The sequence below is a fragment of the Arachis hypogaea genome, chromosome 12, assembly GCF_003086295.3.
Source record: "Arachis hypogaea cultivar Tifrunner chromosome 12, arahy.Tifrunner.gnm2.J5K5, whole genome shotgun sequence".
Lineage (NCBI taxonomy): Eukaryota > Viridiplantae > Streptophyta > Magnoliopsida > Fabales > Fabaceae > Arachis > Arachis hypogaea.
Window position 1 is genome coordinate 46472356 of NC_092047.1, and position 24122 is coordinate 46496477.

Sequence of the window (24122 nt, forward strand, 5' to 3'; positions counted from 1 at the left end):
CCCTTTTTCAGGATGGCCACCAAGAAAGGAAAAGAGAAAGCCATTCCCAAATCAACAGCAAGGAGAGGTACAAAAAGAGCATTAGTGGCAGAACCCTCTTCAACTACAGTAAGGCCCTCAACAAAGAAGATTAAGAGGATCATAAAAGTTGATGATAAAGAAAAAGCCTTCCCAGCAAAGGACACTGCGCGATTTCCCAATCGCTACTGTGAGCAAATGTTCCCCATCCTGGCTGAAAGGAGTTACAACAACGAATACCTTCTTCTCCTTCCGCCCAATATTGATACTTTTGTTGAGCCACAAATTGAACGAAGACAATGGGATTTCCCACAGAGACAGCCAAGGCAGGTCAATCTTTCTTGGGTAGTCGATTCTACTCCAGCTTCCACCTGCCAAACCTGCAGTCTGTCTTTGTCCGTCAGAGGCAAGTCCCCATTACAGAAGAGGCCATTCAAAGAGCTCTCGGTCTTCCCCCTATTCCAGAAGGTTTGGACGCCTTTCAAGAAGCCGCACTCAAGCACCAGATGTACCAATTTAACTGGGATGCCGTTCTCAGAGTTATCGCACTACCTGGCAACAGATGGATCTACGGATACCATCGTACCCGCCCTAAGGGAATTTCGGCTTCAGCACTTACCTTGGAGGCTCGCGTATGGGCACAGATCATGTCCCATTACGTCTTTCTGAGCACTCACGAGTCCTCATTCACTGCGGACATGGCCGTTCTACTATGGTGCATCCTTACAAACCAACCTCTGAATCTACCAAGACATATCCGGAATGCCATGGGACACGTACAAATCGCGGGCAACTTACCTTTTCCCGCCTTGGTCTCAGATCTTGTCTTAGCAGCCGGAGTCTCCTACAGAGCTGGGGACACCAAAGCCATGCTTCCACGGGATAATCAGTTTGTCCCCAACGGGAAGTACCTTAGACTTCCAACAGCCACTATTAGCCAGCCCACTGAACTAGTTGAAGATATTCCTTCTTCAATACCACAAGCACCCACTACTGACCAACTGCTCCAGCAGATACTTGCCAGATTAGATCGGCAAGAACAGAAAGCTAAGATGAGAGAGCGCCGTAACAAGCGCCGTTTCACATACCTCAAGGAGCTGATTATGGGAAAATTCAAGGACTTAGACACCCCAGACTCCACTTCCTTTACAAGCATAGGGAGCCATGATGGTCCCGACTGTGGAGATACTACTACCAGCCCACCCCTATTCCTGACAGATGGCACCGAGGACGGTACAAAACCTTAAGTGTGGGGAGGTCGGTCAGTACCTGACTTCCGAAGGTAATTTCTCTTCCCTAGCACCAATAAATTAGGATATTTAGTTAGATTTTCCTTTTATAGAATATGATAAATTGCATAGTAATAGATTAGTTGCATGCATGTTCTGCTTGATTGAAAAGACAATAAGTTTCTTCTAAAACCCTATCTTTGGAACAAAATTTCACTAATTTTAATTAAAACTTTTATGTTAAATTTGCTTGAAGTTGTATTTGGAACATGATTTTTGAGCTAAAGAACACATAACCTGTGAGATTTGAGCCTTTATGAATGGTTACATTATTTAACCATAATTATTTTATTCTTGTGTGTTTACTTCTCTATGATTGTAATCTATATTTTGTTTCATCCTATATGTCCAATATTTATTATATTTATATGTTTGCACATGATTGAGGCCATTATATGTTTAGTTTACTTATCCAAATTAAGCCTACCCTTTCAATTACCTTTGTTAGCCACTTTGAGCCTTTAAATCCCATTTGTTCTATATTTTACCACATTACTAGCCTTAAGCGGAAAAACAATTATATATCCCAAATTGAATCTTTGGTTAGCTTAAGTTAGAATTATGTGTATTATTTAAGTATGGAAAATTGTGGAAGCAAAAGATGATAAGGGAATGGGTCATGATAATATACTGGGAATTTGGATACCTACTCATGAGAAACTGTAAGAATTAAAAATCTATGTGCATTGATAAGCTATATTTACGTTTATGTTTATGTTGAATAAAAAAATAAAAAAATAAAAAAATAAAAAAATCCAAAAACATTTAACAAAAAAACAAGGGGACAAAATTATCCCAATGCTAAGTCAAGCATTCAAAGATCAATGCATGTATGATAAAATCAAAATAAAAGGTTGAAACATGAGTATGGAATGTGAAAGGAAATTTCTGGGTAGCTAGGTATGAATTTTAAAAGTCATATAGAATATATATATAGGTTATGTTAAAGCTTGGGTTAATTAAAGATTCAATTTATAAGCTTACTTAGCCATATATGCATCCTTACCTTTACCTTGGCCCTATTACAACCTTGAAAAGACCTCATGATGTTTGCATTGGTATATTAAATGTTGTTGATTGGTTAGGAGAAGAACAAAAATTAGAGAGCATGATTAGAGAAGGATAGAGTGATGACCCTATACACTAGAGAGACTAGAGTGTACATACACCATCAGTGAGGGTTCCATGCTTGAATTTCTATGTTCCCTGCTTTCATGAGCTATCTTCTTGCATTTTTATCTGTTCTTACTATACAAGAATTGAGTTAGTGGAATTTGATTTGTAATTGTTTTGAAAAGCTTATTTACTTTAGATCAAGTGGACAAGAATCATATAGTTGCATTCGCATATATAGGCTGCATTGCATTGCATGGGTTTCACATGTTCTTATTCATTCATTTTATCTCCTTCAACTAAGCATGAGGACATGCTAATGTTTAAGTGTGGGGAGGTTGATAAACCACTATTTTATGGTTTATATTGTGTTTAATTATGTGGTTTTATCATGATCTTTACCCACTTATTCATTAAATAAGCATGCATTTATAATTCCTTCCTAAAGTTATTGCATGATTGAAAACTTGCTTCCTAGAGACTTTTAATTATGTATTTTATTTCTCCTTTATTCCATTCGATACCGTGATCTGTGTGTTAAGTGTTTCAGGCTTTATAGGGCATGAATGAGTTGGAGATCGGAGAGAAAGCTTGCAAAAAAGGAAGGAACACAAGGAATTGGATGACGCGACCGCGCGAAAGAGAGGAAATTGCAGTGACGCGGCCGCATGGATGACGTGACCGCGCGGCATGGAATAGCACAAGCGACGTGGAGGCGTGGACGATGCGTCTGCATGGCAAAGCGAAATGCCGAATGACGCGTCTGCCTGAATGACGCGTCCGCGTGACATGCGCGATCTGCATAATCTGCAGAATCGCTGGGGCGATTTCGGGCCTTATTTTGACCCAGTTTTCAGCCCAGAAAAGCAGACTAGAGCTAGAGAACATGCAGAAACCAACAACAACATTCATTCCGCATAGTTTTAAGTTTTTAGATCTAGTTTTCCTCTTCTCTAGGTTTTCTCTCTACACATTCATAGTTTTTAGGATTTGTTATGTTCATTGTTTTTGAATTGGGATATTGAGAAGAGTTATTGCCTCATCAAGACTTCGACATCCTAGTTTGTTCTCTTTACTTGTCTCTTACTCTTCCATGTTCCTTAATTTACTTAATTTTACTATTGGATTATTTTAGCATTTATTAATACAAGAATTACTTTTATTTTTAATTAATCTTTTGATCATTATTTATCATGTCTTTCTTTAATTCCCTTCCTTATGTTATGAATCTTACATTTACAATGAGTGAGTAGTTCCCTAACTTGATGGGGAGTTGATTGAAAGGAACCCTTGAGTTGGAATGCTCAAGAGAAAGATTGTAATTGGGTTTATTGTTGGTTTGCTCCCTAGCTAGTCACTAACACCAATCCTCCCAAGAGCGGATTGGAACTTGTGAATAGAAACAGTATTCCAGCTTGTTTGACTTTCCCTTACTTAGTAAGGGACAACTAAACATAATAACCCTCAATTGTCAATTAATCTTGAGAGTACTCCAACAAGAATAGGGCTTCCAGCTAATCAACTCCCAGTCAAGGCTTTTATTTAAATTTATATAAATTCTCTAATTTAATTTTCTACCATTCAACTCAACCCTTTTTGAAAAAATATGATTAATAGAATAGCACACTTTTCTGCAACTCGTTGGGAGACGACCTGGGATTCATACTCCCAGTAGTTTAATTTTAATTTCTGTGACACCCTTCTAAATTGATAAGCGGATTTCTGGTTGGTTGAGAACTATACTTGCAACACATATTTTATAATCATTCTTAACTCGCCAATTTCCGCCAACATCACTTGTCCTCATCAATAAGGATGTCTTCCTCTATGTCAATTCCAGCTGAATTGCAGAGGTGACAAATGAGATGAGGGAAGGCTAACCTTGCCATAGTAGAGGACTTGTCTGCCACCTTGTAGAGCTCTAGGGATATAACCTCATGAACTTCTACTTCCTCTCCAATCATGATGCTTTGGATCATGATATCCCGGTCTATAGTAACTTTAGACTGGTTGCTAGTAGGAATGATTGAGCGTTGGAAGAACTCCAACCATCCCCTAGCCACGGGCTTGAGGTCATGCCTTCTTAGTTAAACCGGCTTCCCTCTTGAATCTCTCTTCCATTGAGCGCCCTCTTCACAAATGTCTATGAGGACTTGGTCCAAGCTTTGATCAAAGTTGACCCTTCTAGTGTAGGGGCGTGCATCTCCTTGCATCATGGGCGAATTGAATGCCAACCTTACATTTTCCGGACTGAAATCTAAGCATTTTCCCCGAACCATTGTAAGCCAATTCTTAGGGTCCGGGTTCACACTTTGATCATGGTTCTTGGTTATCCACGCATTGGTATAGAACTCTGAAACCATTAAGATCCCGACTTGTTAAATGGGGTTGGTGAGAATTTCCCAACCTCTTCTTCGAATCTCATGTTAGATCTCCGGATATTCACCCTTTTTGAGCTTGAAAGGGACCTCGGGGATCACCTTCTTCTTGGCCACAACTTCATAGAAGTGGTCTTGATGCACCCTTGAGATGAATCTCTCCATCTCCCATGACTCGGAGGTGGAAGCTTTTGCCTTCCCTTTCTTCTTTCTAGAGGTTTCTCCGGCTTTTTGGTGCCATAAATGGTTATGGAAAAATAAAAAGCAACGATTTTACCACACCAAACTTAGAAGGTTTGCTCGTCCTCGAGCAAAAAAAGAAAGAAAAGAGTAGAAGAAGAGGAAATAGAGGAGATGGAGGGGGTTCAGTGGTTCGGCCAAGGGGGGTGAGTAGTGTTTGTGAAGTGTGAAATTAAGCAGTGAATATGGGTTTATATAGGAGTGGAGAGATGGTTAGGGTTCGGCCATGTATGGGTGGGTTTGGGAGGAAAAGTGGTTTGAATTTGAATGGTGAGGCAGGTGGGGTTTTATGATGGATGGATGTGGATTGGTGAAGAGATTATGGAGAAGAGGGTAGGATTTGATAGGTGAGGGGTATTTGGGGAAGAGGTATTGAGGTGATTCGTGAAGGGCATTTGGGGAAGGGTGTTATGGGAAGGTGTGAAGAGGAGAGAGAGAGAGATGAAGTACGTGGGGATCCTGTGGGATCCACAGATCCTGAGGTGTCAAGGATTTCTCATCCCTGCACCATGTGACATGTAAATGCCCCCTTGATTGCCAATGCTGGCGATTAAATGCCAGGTCTGTGCCCATTTCTGGGGTTAAACGGCAGTTCTGTGCCCCTTTCTGGTGTTAAACGGCAGTTCTGTGCCCCTTTCTGGTGTTAAACGCCCAGAATGGTGACAGACTGGGCATTTAACGCCCATTCTGCTACCCTTACTGGCGTTTAAACGCCAGTAGGCTTCTCCTCCAGGGTGTGCTATTTTTAGTATTATTTTTCATTCTGTTTTTGCTTTTTCAGTTGTTTTTGTGACTTCACATGATCATCAACCTACAGAAAATATAAAATAATAATAGAAAATAAATAGATATGATTAAATAAAATTGGGTTGCCTCCCAACAAGCGCTTCTTTAATGTCAATAGCTTGACAGTGGGCTCTCATGGAGCCTTACAGATACTCAGAGCATGATGATGGCCTCCCAACACCAAACTTAGAGTTTGAATGTGGGCGCTCTATTTGACTCTGCATTGAGAGAAGCTTTTCATGCTTCCTCTCCATGGTTACAGAGGGAGATCCTTGAGCTTTAAACACAAGGGAGTCCTCATTCACTTGAAGGACCAATTCTCCTCTGTCAACATCAATCACAGCTTTTGCTGTGGCTAGGAAGCGTCTGCCAAGGATGATGGATTCATCCATACACTTTCCAGTGTCTAGGATTATGAAATCAGCAGGGATGTAGTGGCCTTCAACCTTTGCCAATACATCCTCTGCAAGTCTATAAGCCTGTTTCCTTGAATTGTCTGCCATCTCTAGAGAGATTCTTGCAGCTTGTACCTCAAGGATTCCTAGCTTCTCCATTACAGAAAGAGGCACCCTAGGTCACACAGAGCCTTTTCAAAGGTCATGGTGCCTATGGTACAAGTTATTGAGAACTTTCCAGGATCCTGTCTCTTCTGAGGTAATCTCTGCCTAGTCAAGTCATCCAATTTTTTGGTGAGCAAGGGGGTTCATTCTCCCAAGTCTCATCACCAAATAACTTGGCATTTAGTTTCATGATTGCTCCAACGTACTTAACAACTTGCTCTTCAGTAATATCTTCATCCTCTTCAGAGGAAGAATACTCATCAGAACTCATGAATGGCAGAAGTAAATTCAATGGAATCTCTATGGTCTCTGTATGAGCCTCAGATTCCCATGGTTCCTCATTAGGGAACTCTTTGGAGGCCAGTGGACATCCTTTGAGGTCTTACTCAGTGGAAATCACCGCCTCTTCCTCCTCTCCAAGTTCGGCCGTGTGGGTTATGGTGATGGCCTTGCACTCGCTTTTTGGATTTTCTTCTGTATTGTTTGGGAAAGTACTAGGAGGGAGTTTAGTAATTTTCTTAGTCAGCTGACCCACTTGTGCCTCCAAATTTCTAATGGAAGACCTTGTTTTAGTCATGAAACTTTGAGTGGTTTTAATTAGATCAGAGACTATGGTTACTAAGTCAGAGTGGTTCTGCTAAGATTTCTCTGTCTGTTGCTGAGAAGATGATGGAAAAGGTTTGCTATTGCTAAACCTATTTCTTCCACCATTACTGTTGTTGAAGCCTTGTTGAGGCCTCTGTTGGTCCTTCCATGAGAGATTTGGATGATTTCTCCATGAAGGATTATAGGTGTTTCCATAGGGTTCTCCCATGTAATTCACTTCTTCCATTGCTGGATTCTCAGGATCATAAGCTTCTTCTTCAGATGAAGCTTCTTTGGTACTGCCTATTGCTGCTTGCATGCCAGACAGACTCTGAGAAATCATATTGACTTTCTGAGTCAATATTTTGTTCTGAGCCAATATGTCATTCAGAGTATCAATTTCAAAAACTCCTTTCTTCTGATTTGTCCCATTATTCACAGGGTTCCTTTTAGAAGTGTACATGAATTGGTTATTTAGAACCATCTCAATGAGTTTCTGAGCTTCTACAGGCGTCTTCTTCAGATGAAGAGATCCTCCAGTAGAGCTGTCCAATGACATCTTGGACAGTTCAGACAGACCATCATAGAAGATACCTATGATGCTCCATTCCGAAAGCATGTCAGAAGGACACCTTCTGATCAATTGCTTGTATCTTTCCCAAGCTTCATAGAGGGATTCACCTTCCTTCTGTCTGAAGGTTTGGACTTCCACTCTAAGCTTACTCAATTTTTGAGGTGGAAAGAACTTTGCCAAGAAGGCATTGAATAGCTTTTCCCAAGAGTTCAGGCTTTCTTTAGGTTGTGAGTCCAACCATATCCTAGCTCTGTCTCTTATAGCAAAAGGGAAGAGCATAAGTCTGTAGACCTCAGGGTCAACCCCATTGGTCTTAACAGTATCACAGATTTGCAAGAATTCAGCTAAGAACTGATGAGGATCTTCTTATAGAAGTCCATGAAACTTGCAATTCTGTTGCATTAGAGAAACTAATTGAGGCTTAAGCTCAAAGTTGTTTGCTCCAATGGCAGGGATAGAGATGCTTCTCCCATAGAAGTCGGGAGTAGGTGCAGTAAAGTCACCAAGCACCTTCCTTGCATTGTAAGCATTGTTGTTGTTTTTGGCTGCCATGGCTTCTTCTTGTTTGAAAATTTCTATTAGGTCCTCTCCAGAGAGTTGTCCTTGCTCCTGCTCATATGAAAGAGAGGAGAAGAAAGTATGGAATCCTCTATGTCACAGTATAGAGATTCCTTGAGGTGTCAGAGGAAAAGAAGAATAGAAGGAGGAGGAAGAGAGGAAGAATTTTCGAAAACAAATTAAAAAGATTTTGAAATAATTAAAAAAAAATGGTTGATGATTTTCGAAAATTGAAATTGAGGTAATAGTTAATTGATTTTGAAAAAGATTTTGAAATTAGAAATCAAAAAAGATATGATTGAAAATTATTTTGAAAAAGATGTGATTGAGAAGATATGGTTGAAAATCAAATTAAAAAAGAAAGTTTTAAAATGAAGTTGATTACTTGACTAACAAGAAATTAGAAGATATGATTCCAGAATTTAAAATTTGATCCTTTCTTAATAAGCAAGTAACATCTTGAAAATTTTGAATTAAATCATTAATTGTAGCAAGGATTTTCGAAAAAATGGAAAGAAATTGATTTTGAAAAGATATGATTTGAAAAAAATTTGATTTTGAAAAATTATGAAAATTTGAAAAAGATTTGATTTAAAAACAAAATCTTCCCTCATTTGCCATCCTGGCGTTAAACGCCCAGAATGGTATCCATTCTGGCGTTTAACGCCCAAAATACTTACTTTTTGGGCGTTTAACGCCCAGCCAGGTACCCTGGCTGGCGTTTAGATGCCAGTTTTCCTTCCTCACTGGGCGTTTTGAACGCCCAGCTTTTTCTGTGTAATTCCTCTGCTGAATATTCTGAATCTTCAATTCTCTGTATTATTGACTTGAAAAGACACAATTTTGAAAATTTTTTTGAATTTTTAATGATGAGAAACAATCAAAATTCAACTAATCATGGAAAACTAAGATTAAACAAACAATGCATGCAAAACACCAAACTTAGAAATTTTCATATTAGAAACACTAACAAATTGAGAATGCATATGAGAAACAACTAAACACAAAAAACAAGAGAATTTAAAGATCAGAGCAAGGGAATCTTCAAGAATATCTTGAAGATCACGAAATTGTGATCATCAATGGCGCCAACAACTTGAAGATTAATGAAGAACAAAATTCATATATTCGAAAAATGCAAGAAGAATAAAGACATGCAATTGACACCAAACTTAAAAATTGACACTAGACTCAAACAAGAAACGCAAATTATTTTTGGTTTTTGTGATTTTAAAAAAAAATTTTGTAATTTTTCGAAAATTAATTGGAAAAAGAGAAAATAAGGTATTCAAAATTTTTAATGAGAATTCCAGGAATAGTGCAATGTTAGTCTAAAACTCCAGTCCAGGAATTAGACATGGCTTACTAGCCAGCCAAGCTTTCAGTGAAAGCTTCGGTCCAAAACACTAGACATGGCCAATGGCCAGCCAAGCTTTAGCAGATCATTACATTCAACAGCAAGATTGATAGAAATCAACAAGCTCTTGTGGTGATAGGTTGAAACCTCGGTCCAAAAGATTAGACATGGCTTCACAGCTAGCCAGACTTCAACAGATCATCATGAAACTCTAGAATTCAATCTTAAAAATTCTGAAGAACATAGAATAAATATATATATATATATATATATTTTTTTTTTTTTTTTTTGAGATTTTTTTGAAAATAAGAAGCAAAAAGCTTAAACATAAAATAAAATTACCTAATCTGAGCAACAAGATGAACCGTCAGTTGTCCAAACACGAATAATCCCCGGCAACGGCGCCATAAACTTGGTGCACGAAATTGTGATCATCAATGGCACCAACAACTTAGTACGCATAATTATAATCTCAACTCTTTGTCACAACTCCGCACAACTAACCAGCAAGTGCACTGGGTCGTCCAAGTAATAAACCTTACGTGAGTAAGGGTCGATCCCACGGAGATTGTTGGCTTGAAGCAAGCTATGGTCATCTTGTAAATCTCAGTCAGGCAGATTCAAATGGTTATGGAGAATTGATAATTAAAAGATGAATAAAACATAAAATAGGATAGAGATACTTATGTAATTCATTGGTGAGAATTTCAGATAAGCGTATGAAGATGCTTTATTCCTTCTGAATCTCTGCTTTCCTATTGCCTTCTTCCAATCATTCATACTCCTTTCCATGGCAAGCTTATGTTGGGTTTCACCATTGTCAGTGGCTACCTCCCGTCCTCTCAGTGAAAATGGTCCAAATGCGCTGTCACCGTACGGCTAATCAGCTGTTGGTTCTCGATCATGTTGGAATAGGATCCATTGATCCTTTTGCATCTGTCACTACGCCCAACACTCGCGAGTTTGAAGCTCGTCACAGTCATCCCTTCCTAGATCCTACTCGGAATACCACAGACAAGGTTTAGACTTTCCAGATCTCAAGAATGCTACCAATTGATTCTAGCCTATACCACAAAGACTCTGATCTCATGGAATGGAAGGCTCGGTTGTCAGGCGAGGCAACCATGCGTCATGAATCAGGAGGCTAAGAGATACACACTCAATCGAAGGTAGAACGGAGGTGGTTGTCAGGCACGTGTTGATAGATGAGAATGATGATGAGTGTCACGGATCATCATATTTGTCAGGTTGAAGAACGAGTGTATATCTTAGAGAAGAAATAGGCTTGAGTTGAATAAAAAAACAATAGTACTTTGCATTAATTCATGAGGAACAGCAGAGCTCCACACCTTAATCTATGGTGTGTAGAAACTTCACTGTTGAAAATACAAAAGTAATGAAGGTTCAGGCATGGCTGAATGGCCAGCCCCCATAAAGGTCTAAGATAGCATAAGACTAATCAAAGATTGAAAATACAATAGCAAAAGGTCCTATTTATAGAGAACTAGTAGCCTAGGGTTTACAAAAATAAGTAATTAATGCAGAAATCTTCTTCCGAGCCCACTTGGTGTGTGCTTGGGCTGAGCATTGAAGCTTTCACATGTAGAGACTATTCTTGGAGTTAAACGCCAGCTTTTGTGCCAGTTTGGGCGTTTAACTCCAGCTTTTATGCCAGTTCTGGCGTTTTGACGCCAGAATTTCTATGCTGACTTAGAACGCCGGTTTGGGCCATCAAATCCGGGGCAAAGTATGGACTATTATATATTTCTGGAACGCCCAGGATGTCTACTTTCCAAAGCAATTAAGAACGTGCCAATTGGGCTTCTGTAGCTTCAGAAATTCCACTTCGAGTGCAGGGAGGTCAGAATCCAACAGCATCTGCAGTCCTTTTCCAGCCTCTGAATCAGATTTTTGCTCAGGTCCCTCAATTTCAGCCAGAAAATACCTGAAATCACAGAGAAACACACAAACTCATAGTAAAGTCCAGAAATATGATTTTTGAATGAAAACTAATAAAAACATAATAAAAATTAACTAAAATATGCTAAAAACATACTAAAAACAATTATAAAGATTACTCCAGTTGAATGAGCTGGAGGAGTTCAGACTCAATGCTTTCGAAAATGTTAACATTTATAAAGAGAAAGAAAAAAGGTGGCATGACAAAAGGCTGTCATCTAGAGTCTTTGAGCCAGGACATAAGGTCCTGCTGTTTAACTCTAGGCTCAGATTGTTCCCTGGGAAATTGAAATCCCGGTGGAGGGGACCATATGTGATTACAAGTGTGTCACCATATGGTTATGTAGATCTTCAAGATATTGATTTTGACAAAAAGTTCATGGTTAATGGACAGAGAATCAAACATTATCTTGAAGGCAATGTTGAGCAAGAATGCTCAAAACTGAGACTAAATTAAAAAGCTCAGCGATGTCCAGCTAAAGACAGTAAAGAAGCGCTTGCTAGGAGGCAACCCAGCTATTATCAAAAATTAGATGTTTATAACAATTATATGAGTCTATTTAATTTTGTTGCTCATGTTAGTCAATACATTTCAGTGAATAAATCAGGAAAATAGAGATTCAGAACATGAAGCAGAAGAATCACAGATAAAAAGAGCTCACTGGCGTTAAAACGCCAGTAAAGAGGCAATTTGGGCGTTAAACGCCAGAATGGCTACCATTTTGGGCGTTTAACGCCAATAAAGGTATCATTCTAGGCGTTAAACGCCAGAATGGGCAGCATTCTGGGCGTTTAACGCCAGAAATGGCAGCATTCTGGGCGTTCAGAAAAACGCCCAGTAAAGAAGCATTTTTGGCGTTTAACGCCAGCCAGGGTACCTGGCTGGGCGTTAAACGCCCAAAATGGCCACCAGATGGGCGTTAAATGCTAGAATGGCTATCATTATTGGCGTTTAACGCCAGAACTACAAGGTGGAGGTAATTTTATCTCGAATTCAATTTTTTTCGAATTTTCATGTTTTAATTCAAAATTTTCTGCATCCAAATATTACAAACATTCATTTTTTAATTTCCATTCCCAAAAAATTAATAATCTTATAAATTATTTTTAATTATTTTTTTCAATTCTTTTCAATTCTTTTTCAAAACTCATTCATCTTTCCAATTTTTTTTTCAAATCTTTTTAATTCATTCATATTATCTTTTATTTCCTAGATGCATAAACAAAAATTCAGATTTAACTTCCTCATATCTTTTTCATATCTTTTAAATTTTTAAAACAAATCCTATCTTTTTCATATCATTTTTATCTTTTACCAATCATATCTTTCAATCATATCTTTTTCTAAAAATTCAAACCCATTCCCTCTATCCCTTTTAAATCTACATTCGGCCATCCCCTTTAAATTCGAATCCTTCTCTCCATCTATTCATCTTCTTTTTCTTTTTGCTTGAGGACAAGCAACTCTCTAAGTTTGGTGTGATTTCCGTGATCCCTGAGATAAAATAAACGAATCTCATGGCTCCCAAAGGAAGACAAACCGCTTCAAGAGGCAAGAAAGAAAGTAATCCAAAACTACCTTGGATGCATGAGAATTTTTGCACCAGAGAACATGCAGACCATTACTTCAAAATTGTGTGTAAAAGATCAGTGATCCCAGAAGTTAAATTCAATCTAAAAGAAGATGAATATCCAGAGATCCAAGAGCAGATTCAAAACAGGGGCTGGGAAGTCCTGGCTAATCATGAGATACATATTGGAAGAAACATGGTCCATGAATTCTATGCGAATCTGTGGATGACAGAGAAGCAAAGATTAGAGGGAACTGCTTTCTACTCCTTTTGGACTATGGTCAGAGGGAAGATTATGTACTTCCACTTTGACAAAGTGAGAGAAGTTCTCAAACTTCCTCAACTACAAGATGATCCAGAGTCCTTTAACAGGAAAATGGCCAAGGATAAAAGGCTAGATCAAGTTCTAGAGGACATGTGCCTCCCTGGAACCAAGTGAATTACCAATTCAAAAGGTGTCTCTAACCAGTTGCTAGAGGTTGGCTGGATTTCATTAGGCGTTCTATACTCTCAACCAGCAACCAATCTAAAGTCACTGTCAAGAGGGCAGTGATGATTCACTGTATTATGCTGGGGAAGGAGGTAGAGATTCATCAGCTGATCCCTGTTAAAATTTACATGTTTGCAAACAAGGAATCCACTGAAGCCAAATTGGCCTACCCAAGCTTGATTAGTCTGTTATGTAAAGATGCTGGGGTACAGATGGGTGTCGATGAATATATCCTAGTTGAACACCCAATCACCAAAAAAGTGATGGATGGACCTCAAATTCAAGATAACCTCACCAAAAGGGGGGCGCATGATCTCCTACCAGAAATTCCTCAATTTGACTATTGGACTCGCTTAGAAGCATCTGTCACCAAGCTGCAAGAAGCTATGAATCAACTCAAAGAAGAGCAGCAGAATCAAAACATCATACTCTGCAAACTGCTCATAGAACAAGAGAAACAAGGGGCACGAGATACAGGAGCTAAAGCGCCAAAAGCTGTCCCTTGAAGAGCCAGACGTCCCATAGATTGAAGGAGCACTTACCTCTCAAAATAAAGGTTGTTGAGTCATAACTCTGTGATAACTTTTATTATTAAAAACCTATTTTAAGAATTACATGAGCATTGGTATTAGAGTAATTTATTTTTATGTCTTTAATTTCCTTTCTTTTATTATTTGTCTACTTTTATGTTTATTTTATGTCTTATTTTTATTACATGATCAATAAAGTTTAGAGTCTATGTCTTAAAGCTATGAATGATTCCATGAATCTCTCACCTTTCTTAAATGAAAAAATGTTTTAATTTGCAAAAGAACAAGAAGTGCATAATTTCGAAATTTATCTTGAAATTAGCTTAATTATTTTGATGTGGTGGCAATACTTTTTGTTTTCTGAATGAATGCTTGAACAGTGCATATTTTTTACAGTGAAGTTTATGAATGTTAAAATTGTTGGCTCTTGAAAGAATAATGAAAAAAGAGAAATGTCATTGATAATCTGAAAAATCATAAAATTGATTCTTGAAGCGAGAAAAAGCAGTGAAAAACACAAAGCTTGCGAAAAAAAAGGCAAAAAATAAAGAAAAAGAAAAAGCAAGCAGAAAAAGCCAGTAATCCTTTAAACTAAAAGGCAAGGGTAAAAAGAATCCAAGGCTTTGAGCATTAATGGATAGGAGGGCCCAAAAGAATAAAATCCTGGCCTAAGCGGCTAAATCAAGCTGTCCCTAACCATGTGCTTGTGGCGTGAAGGTGTCAAGTGAAAAGCTTGAGACTGAGCAGTTAAAGTCATGGTCCAAAGCAAAAAGAGTGTGCTTAAGAGCTCTGGGCACCTCTAACTGGGGACTCTAGCAAAGCTGAGTCACAATCTGAAAAGGTTTACCCAATTATGTGTCTGTGGCATTTATGTATCCGATGGTAATACTGGAAAACAAAATGCTTAGGGTCACGGCCAAGACTCATAATGTAGCTGTGTTCAAGAATCAACATACTGAACTAGGAGAATCAATAACACTATCTGAATTCTGAGTTCCTATGGATGCCAATCATTCTGAACTTCAAAGGATAAAGCGAGATGCCAAAACTGTTCAGAAGCAAAAAGCTACTAGTCTCGCTCATCTAATTGAAACTAATCTTCATTGATATTTTTGAAATTTATTGTATATTCTCTTCTTTTTATCCTATTTTGTTTTTAGTTGCTTGGAGACAAGAAACAATTTAAGTTTGGTGTTGTGATGAGCGGATAAATTATACCCTTTTTGGCATTGTTTTTAGGTAGTTTTTAGTATGTTTTAGTTACCTTTTATTATATTTTTATTAGTTTTTATGCAAAAATCACATTTTTGGACTTTACTATGAGTTTGTATGTTTTTCTGTAATTTCAGGTATTTTCTGGCTGAAATTGAGGGACCTGAGCAAAAATCTGATTCAGAGGCTGAGAAAGGATTGTAGATGCTGTTGGATTCTGACCCTCCTACACTCGAAATGGATTTTCTGGAGCTACAGAAGCCCAATTGGCGTGCTCTCAATTGCCTTCGAAAGTAGACATCTTGGGCTTTCCATCAATATATAATAGTTCATACTTTGCCCGAGATTTGATGGCCCAAACTGGCGTTAAACGCCAGCCAGAGACCCCATTTTTGGCGTAAAACGCTAGAACTATCACACTTCTTGGCGTTAAACGCCCATTTTGGCACCCAGGGTGGCGTTTAACTCCAACTTGAGGCATATGCACGTGAAAGCTTGAAAGCTCAGCCCAAACACTCACCAAGTGGGTCCCAGGAGTGGATTTCTGCACTATCTGCACTTAGTTACTCATTTTTTGTAAACCTAAGTTACTAGTTTAGTATAAAAACTACTTTTAGAGATTCATTTGGTAACTCATGACATTTTACATTTCACATTGTATCTTCTGTAGCATGAGTCTCTAAACCCATAGGTGAGGGGTGAGGAGCTCTGCTGTGTTTCAATGGATTAATGCAATTACTACTGTTTTCTATTCAATCACGCTTGATTCTATTCTAAGATACTCACTCGTACTTCAATATAGGGAATATGATGATCCGTGACACTCATCATTATTCTCAAATCTATGAACGCATGCCTGACAACCACTCCCGTTCTATCTGAGCTCAACATAGTCATTGGGCAACAGCTTGAGTGCGTATCTCTTGGGTCTCTGATCCACGAACCGAGTCCGTGAGATTAGAACCTTTGTGGTATAGGCTAGAACCAATTGGCAGCATTCTTGGGATCTGAAAAGTCTAAACCTTGTCTGTGGGATTCCGAGTAGGATCTGGGAAGGGATGACTGTGACGAGCTTCAAACTCACGAATGTTGGGCGCAGTGACAGTGTGCAAAAGGATAGAGAGATCCTATTCCGACGCTAGTGAGAACTGACAAATGATTAGCCGTGCGGTAGCTGTACCTGGTATTTTTCATCCGAGACGAGAAATTCGACAGTTGATTAGCCGTGCAGACATCATACCTGGTATTTTTCATTCGAGAGGATCATACAGCTTGCCATTGAAGGAAGCCATGCGTGTTTGGAGAAGAAAGCAATAGGAAAGCAGAGATTCAGACGACAGAGCATCTCCGGAACCTCAACCTGTTCCTCACTACTGAATCACAAGTACCATTTATTTGATGTTATTTACTTTTCATAAACAAAATAATTTTTATCATTAATCTCCTGACTAAGATTTACAAGATAACCATAGCTTGCTTCAAGCCGATAATCTCCGTAGGATCGACCCTTACTCAAGTAAGGTATTACTTGGACGACCCAGTGCACTTGCTGGTTAGTTGTGCGGAGTTGTGAAAGGTGTGATCACAATTTTATGCACTGATAAACCACTATTTTATGATTTATCTTGTGCTCAATTGAGTGGTTTTTATCAAGTCTTTACTCACTTATTCATATAAATTGCATGATTTTACATTTTCCTTCCTAATTTTGTTCTATAATTGGAAACTTGCTTCCCAAGCCTTTAAATTACTAAATATTAATTCCCCATTATACCATTCGATGCCGTGATATGTGTGTTAAGTGATTTCAGGGTTTATAGTGCAGGAATGGCTTAGCGGATGGAAAGAAAGCATGCAAAAGTGGAAGGAATACAAGAAACTGAAGGAACTGCTAAAGCTGTCTAACCTGACCTCTCGGTACTAAATCGACCATAACTTGAGCTACAGAGGTCCAAATGAGGCGGTTCTAGTTGCGTTGGAAAGCTAACATCCGGGGCTTCACAACAATATATAATTTGATATAGTTGTTCCAAAGATAGATGACTTTGCCGCGACCTGTATGTTTTTGTATTCTCAACACCAATATATTACTTTATTTGTTAGTTCATTGTTGCATTTGCATGTTTGTTTGATTTTATGCATTTAGTTACTACTTGGTTAAAGTAATAAATTTCTTTTCAAGACTCTATTTTATAATATTTTACTAATTTAAATTGAAAAAAAATTTTTGTGTTAAACTTGTTTGAAGACTGTAAATTGGAACATGGTTTTTGAGTTAAAGAACACACAACCCTGTGAAACTTGAGCTTAATTACATGGTTACATTATTTAACCATAATATTTTATTCTTGTGTGTTTTTCTTCTCCGTGATTGCAATCTTTACTTTGTTCCATTCTATATGTCCACTGTTTAGTATATTTACATGCTTGCATATGATTGAGGCCATTACTTGTTTTTGCTCACTTATCCCAAATAGCCTACCTTTTCAATCACATTTGTTAGCCACCTTGAGCCTTTTAATCCCCATTTATTCTATATTTTACCATATCACTAGTCTTAAGCGGAAAAACAATTAAACTACCTGATTTGAATCTTTGGTTAGCTTAAGATAGAGATTGTGTATTAATTAAGTGTGGGGAACCGTGGGAACTTGGGTTGATAGGAAAGCGTTGAATTTTATTGAAAAGATATTGGGAATTTGGGTACCTACTCATGTGAGACCAAAAAAAAATTAAAAATCTATGTGCATTGATAAAGTTATGTTTGCTTTCATGTTTTAAAAAAAATATTCAAATAAATAAGTAAATAAATAAATAGGGGGACAAAATTACCACAATGCTAAGTTGAATAAAAGATCAATGCATAGGTGATGAAAGTAAAGATAATTTGGTACATGAGTATGTGAAATATGCAAAAGTGGGAATTTTGGGTAGCTAGGCATAATTTTAGAGTTATATAGAGTGTGTGTGTGTGTTTAGGTGAGAGCTTAGGTTAGTCAAAGATTCATATTTTAGCTCACTTGGCCATACATATATTCTCACCTTTACCTTAGCCGCATTACAACACTGAAAAGACCTCATGATGTTTGCATTGGTATACTAAATTTTTGTTGATTGGTTAGATGAAGAATAAAGTTTAGAAAGAATGACTAGAGAAGAGTAGAGTGATCAACCCTAGACACTTGAGTGATTAGAGTGCATATACACTACCAGTGAGGGTTCAATGCTTGATTCTATGTTCCCTGCTTTCATGAGCTGTCTTCTTACAAGTTTACTTGTCTTTACTGTATAATTTTAATTAGTGGAATTTGATTTATGTTTGTCTTAAAGAGCTTATTTACTTTTAACCAAGTAGGTAGAAACATTTTGCATGTAGTTGCATTCACATAGATAGGTTGCATTTCATACTCTCTACCATTCCCCTTCACTCTCTTATAGCTTCTCTTGAGCTTAGTATGAGGACATGCTAATGTTTAAGTGTGGGGAGTTTGATAAACTACTATTTTATGATTTATCTTGTGCTCAATTGAGTGGTTTTTATCAAGTCTTTACTCACTTATTCATATAAATTACATGATTTTACATTTTCCTTCCTAATTTTGTTCTATAATTGGAAACTTGCTTCCCAAGCCTTTCAATTACCAAAAAGTAATTCCCTCTTATCACCATTTGAAGCCTTGATATGTGTGTTAAGTATTTTCAGAGATTACAGGGCAGGAATGGCTTAAAGGATGGAAAGGAAGCATGCAAAAGTGGAAGGAATACAAGAAGTTGAAGAAATTGCTAAGCTGTCCAGCCTGACCTCTTCACACTGAAACAGTCATAACTTGAGCTATAGAGGTCCAAATGATGCGATTCCAGTTGTGTTGGAAAGCTAACGTCCTGGGATTCGAAATGTTGTATAATTTACCATAGTTGCCCTGAGGATAAGTGACGCGAATGCGTGCATCATGCGGACGCGTCGCATCTGCAAAAATCAGCGTGTTTGACTTCGCAACCAGTGAATTCTGGGCTGTTTCTAACCCATTTCTTGGCCCAGAAAACATATATTAGAGGCTATAAAGTGGGGGAATGCATCCAAACAACTCATACAACTTTCATGTACATAATTTTAGGTTTTTAGATGTAGCTTTTAGAGAGAGAGGCTCTCTCCTCTCTCTAGGATTTAGGATTCCTACTTTTATGCTGTTGAGTTGGATATTACTACCTCTATTGAAGACTTTATTATTCTAGTTTGTTTTCTATTTCGTTGCTCCTTTAATTTCCATTTATCTTATTTTAGTTTTTATCCTATTTTCTTACTCTTTTATATCTTTAATCCTTATTCAGAGTTACAATTGGAAAGCTTTTATGACATTATTAATGCAAAGAGTATTTTTCTATTTACCTTATTATTTGTTTGATTATCTTCAAGTATTTATTTAGTCATTTATTATGTGAAATTAACATCCATGTCAATGGAGTAAATTTTCTACTTGACATGGGGTCGATTAAGAGGAGACATTTGAGTTGGAATGCTCAAGTGTTTAGTCAAATTAGACATTGTTGGTTAATTCTGTATCTACTAACGCTAGACCTTCCCAAGGGAAAGGACTAGGACCTGCGGATAAGAATCAGTCCATCACTTGACTTTTCTTTGCTCAGTAAGGGTTAACTAAGTGAGAATAATGAACTCTTCTCACTACACTTGAGAAGATTCCAACAAGGATAGAACTTCCGATTAATCAACTCCCAAGTCAAGGCTTTTTACATTAATAATAATTCTTAGTTTCATTGATTTAATTTACCATTATTTTAATTGCTCATTATCCAATTCAAACCTTCTGAAAAATTTCTAATTAATAAATTAGCACTCTTTCCTGCAATCGTTGGGAGACGACCTGGGACTCATACTCCCAGTATTTTTATTTCTAAAATTTGTGTCAACCCTTTTTAAATTGTTGAGGTAGACTTTAGCTGATTGAGAGCTACACTTGCAAAGCATTCTGTATTTTGATTCTCTTAATTGGTTCACTTCTGCCACGCACCACTACCCCCAAGATAGGCGACGCGCACGCGTGGATCACGCGTGCGTGTGGCCTGGCAAAAACTCAATCCATGCATACGCGTGGACGACGCGTATGCGTGACTATGCCGCGACCTATACGTTTCTGAATTCGCCCCCAGCAATTTCTGGGTTGTTTCTGGCCCAGTTCTCGTCCCAGAAAACACAGATTAGAGGCTATAAAGTGGGGGAATCCATTCATTCAATGATACAACTTTCATATTCATAATTTTAGATTTTAGATGTAGTTTCTAGAGAGAGAGAGGCTCTCTCCTCTCTCTTAAGATTTAGGATTAGGATTTCTCTTAAAGGTTAGGTTTACTTCTTCTTCGTTCCAGGTTCAATGTTCCTTTAATGTATGTTCTCTTCTACTTTTGCTTATTCTAGAATTCTAGTTTATCTATTTCCTCTATTGATTACTTTATGTTGCTATTTGATTTATGGATTCCTATGTTTAATTTGATTTTCTATTTAATACAATTCGAGATATTTCAGATTTATGATTGCTTTCTTCTATTTATGATATAAATAATTTAGATCTTTCCCCCTTTACTTTGGTTGAGTAATTGGTGACACTTGAGTTATCAAACTCAGCTGTTGATTGAAAATTGGAATTTTCTGATTGATTTGGATCTCTCTAAAGCTAATCTTTCCATAGGAGTTGACTAGGACTTGAGGAATCAAATTGATTAGTCCACTTGACTTTCCTTTATTTATTAAGGGTTAACTAAGTGGGAGCAATAAACAATTCTCATCACACCTGATAAGGATAACTAGGATGGGATTTCCAGTTCTTATACCTTGCAATGGTTTTTATGATTATAAATTTACTTTATTGTTAATTTATTTTCTTGTTTCCTATTTTAAAAACCCAAAAATATACCTTTTTCCATAACCAATAATAAACACACCTCCCTGCAATTCCTTGAGAGACGACCCGAGGTTTAAATACTTCGGTTATAAATTTTATTGGGTTTTGTTACTTGTGACAATCAAACTTTTGTACGAAAGGATTTCTTGTCTGTCTAGAAGCTATACTAGCAACGAGGATTTATTTGTGAAAGGATTACCCTTATTTTTTATTAAAAATACAAGAATTTTCGTAACTAAAAAATATTATTTTAAAATATTTAAATCTTTAAGATAATTTTATTTTGTTTTAAAAATTTAATTTTTTAAAATATTATTTGTATTAATTAATTATTTTTTATAAAAAATTCAAGATTAAATGATTAATTTTTAAGAATGGTATATATTGTTTTATATTTTTCTATAAAACTAATATATAATTTTTACTAATTGTAATCCTCACTTTCACTCTTCATTCTACCCCTTCCTTCTCTTGTTTAAAATAAATTTATAACAAATATTATTTTCTATTTTATTACCACTCTAAAATTTAACAAATTTTTACATTTAAATAAATTTTTAAAAACTTCTTTAAAAACAAAATATAGAGTTCTGATTTTTTCCTTCTCTCTACTAAAATCCTTAATCCATCATAACCCAACACTTATTATTAAGCCTGTAAAATCTCTAATTGTTAAAAAATAAATAATAAATTATTTATGATTTATTATAGTTATTCATGATTTTATTTTCAAAAAATTATTTATCAAAAAGTAATTAAATCAAAGTGATAAAATTAATTATTTAATTAAAATTACCAAATTTTAATTTATCTAAAAATTTATAATTTTATATTTTTTCCAAAAACAATCCTTAATTCTCAAATCATGAATAACTACTGGTAAGGGAATTCGCCCTGCTGCGCCCAGTCGCCGTTTGTGGAGTCACCGTCATCGCCGCTGTTAGGGGTTGCGTCACTGATCCCCTGTCACCGGAAAACAGCGCTGCCTCGTCAGGATTCACTACTTGTAAGGGCATTCTCCCTTCTAATTTTTATTTCCTTTATTTTTTGGGAATATTGTTGTCATTGATTTCCGTCAGGAGCTTTGGATAGGAGGGAAGGGCAAGCTTAGGGGAGTTGAGGAGCAGCTAAGATTGCTTAGGAGCTCTGTTGTCATAACCAAAAAATTTTCAGCCACTAACATAACTTGCTTTATAGAGGTATGCAAATTTGTCTTGTTTTGTTTAGATGGATGCATGTGGTAGTGGAATTGAGGTGAGTGGCTTATGAACTTTAGAATGTGACCCTTAATGAGTTTCCATGATCTGTTAAAAAAAGGGTAGTCAACTTTCTAAGTGTATATAACTCCCAAATCGCAATTGCTTTTCACTTGAAACCAATTTTAAAACTCATGAATTTCATATGCAGTATTAAAGGAATAAGCAAAATTTTCTACATCTATTTGTTTGTTATCTATAGATTTATTAAGGAACGAAAAGAAAAGGATCCAGATGTTGAGATTGTAGTTGCTTATGGAGTTCTACTTTCTATTAAGAAATTGACCATAAGGGGGATATTTGTGTTTCTTATTGAGTTCTACTTTCTATTGCTAGTTGCATCTCTAATTTCTTTATTCTCTTTTCTTATGCAGCCATACCCATATTTGCATATCCGCAACAAGGAATTTCCATCGGGTATATGTCTCTCATAGAATGCTTTAATCCGTGTGTTTTTGTATATATGTTCTCTAAGCAACTTCTACAAAAATCATTTAATTGGAATTTGGAATTGTGTAGTTTTGGCAATTGGACTTTGTTCATCAATTTCTTTAAACGAGTGCCATAGGAGGAGCATTCGATTATTGGATTTTGATAAATGAGTGAGGTATTTGGAGGCAGCAGGCAATAGTGTATTTCTTTTGTCAACGTTTCAAGGAAAACACTGATAATGGTACTTCTGTATTATTTTATGGAACTGTTACCCACAACTAGCACTTGACTATATGTTCTTTCTTATTTAATTCATTTTTTTGGTTTAATTTGTTGAAATTGAAACATAACAAAACGGGTACCATACTTTGTACTTTTTCTCTCAATACTTTGTATGCAAATTTGTCTTGTTTTGTTTAGATGGATGCATGTGGTAGAAAATGTTGTGTGATCATAACAAACCACAATTACTTTTTACTTGGAACCAATTTGAGTAGTTTGGTTTATGAGCCTAGTTGTCCCCTGTGAAGTTTTAAGTCATTTGGTTCAATAGATAAAATTGTATGATTTTTGAAATAAGTTTTTTGGGCAAAAATTATGTAAAAATTAATAAATTTGTACATTCTTGTTTTAATTGTAGTATGAAGTTAAAAATCCTAGTAGTTCACTATAAACTTTTAGTTATATGATAATTTTTATATGAATTTACCAAGTGATTGCACTTTCTAGGCATTTTATTGTGGCACCCTATTGTAGTAGCAACTTGTGAAATTCCTATAAAGTTTCATATTAACCTGATTGAGTTCGAACCAAATCTGGTGTAAGAATGTGACCCATAGAGCATCCTCACTAGAGTTTGGAACATAAGAAGCACTCTGTGAATTTTTAAAAATTTTGAGAAGTAGGGTTGTACTTTGAAACATTATTGATTTAATTTGAATTTAAGCTAGTATTTTTTGGTTGGTGAACTTTTCAGGTGTGTGGCACTTGTGTGGTACTTATTAGAAGTTTTTCTATGAGAAAGGAGCTAGATGAATATGATGGAGTTTGTAATTCCTTGTTCATACATGATGGAACTTGTATGAACATGATGGTGTGTGGCACTTGTGTGGCACTTATTACATTTTGGAGATTTATAATTCCTTGTTTTTCTTGTCTTATGTATCTACATTAGGGTTCTCCAATGTGTCTTGTTAGTTTGTACTTTAAAGTTTACATGTTGAAGGTTTATAAAACAATCTTAGTTAAATAAAAGATATTTAAACTATTTATGTTATTATATAAATGTTGACTTGTTGA

At 36.7% G+C, this 24122-nt stretch overlaps 1 non-coding gene across 1 annotated transcript; it reads left to right on the plus strand.

Annotated features, from left to right (window-relative positions):
• The first annotated feature begins 7582 nt into the window (after positions 1-7582).
• On the plus strand, positions 7583-7690 carry LOC112731322 (small nucleolar RNA R71). Its single transcript, XR_003167105.1, has one exon. It is a non-coding gene; the product is annotated as a small nucleolar RNA R71 (small nucleolar RNA).
• The last annotated feature ends 16432 nt before the right edge of the window (positions 7691-24122 follow it).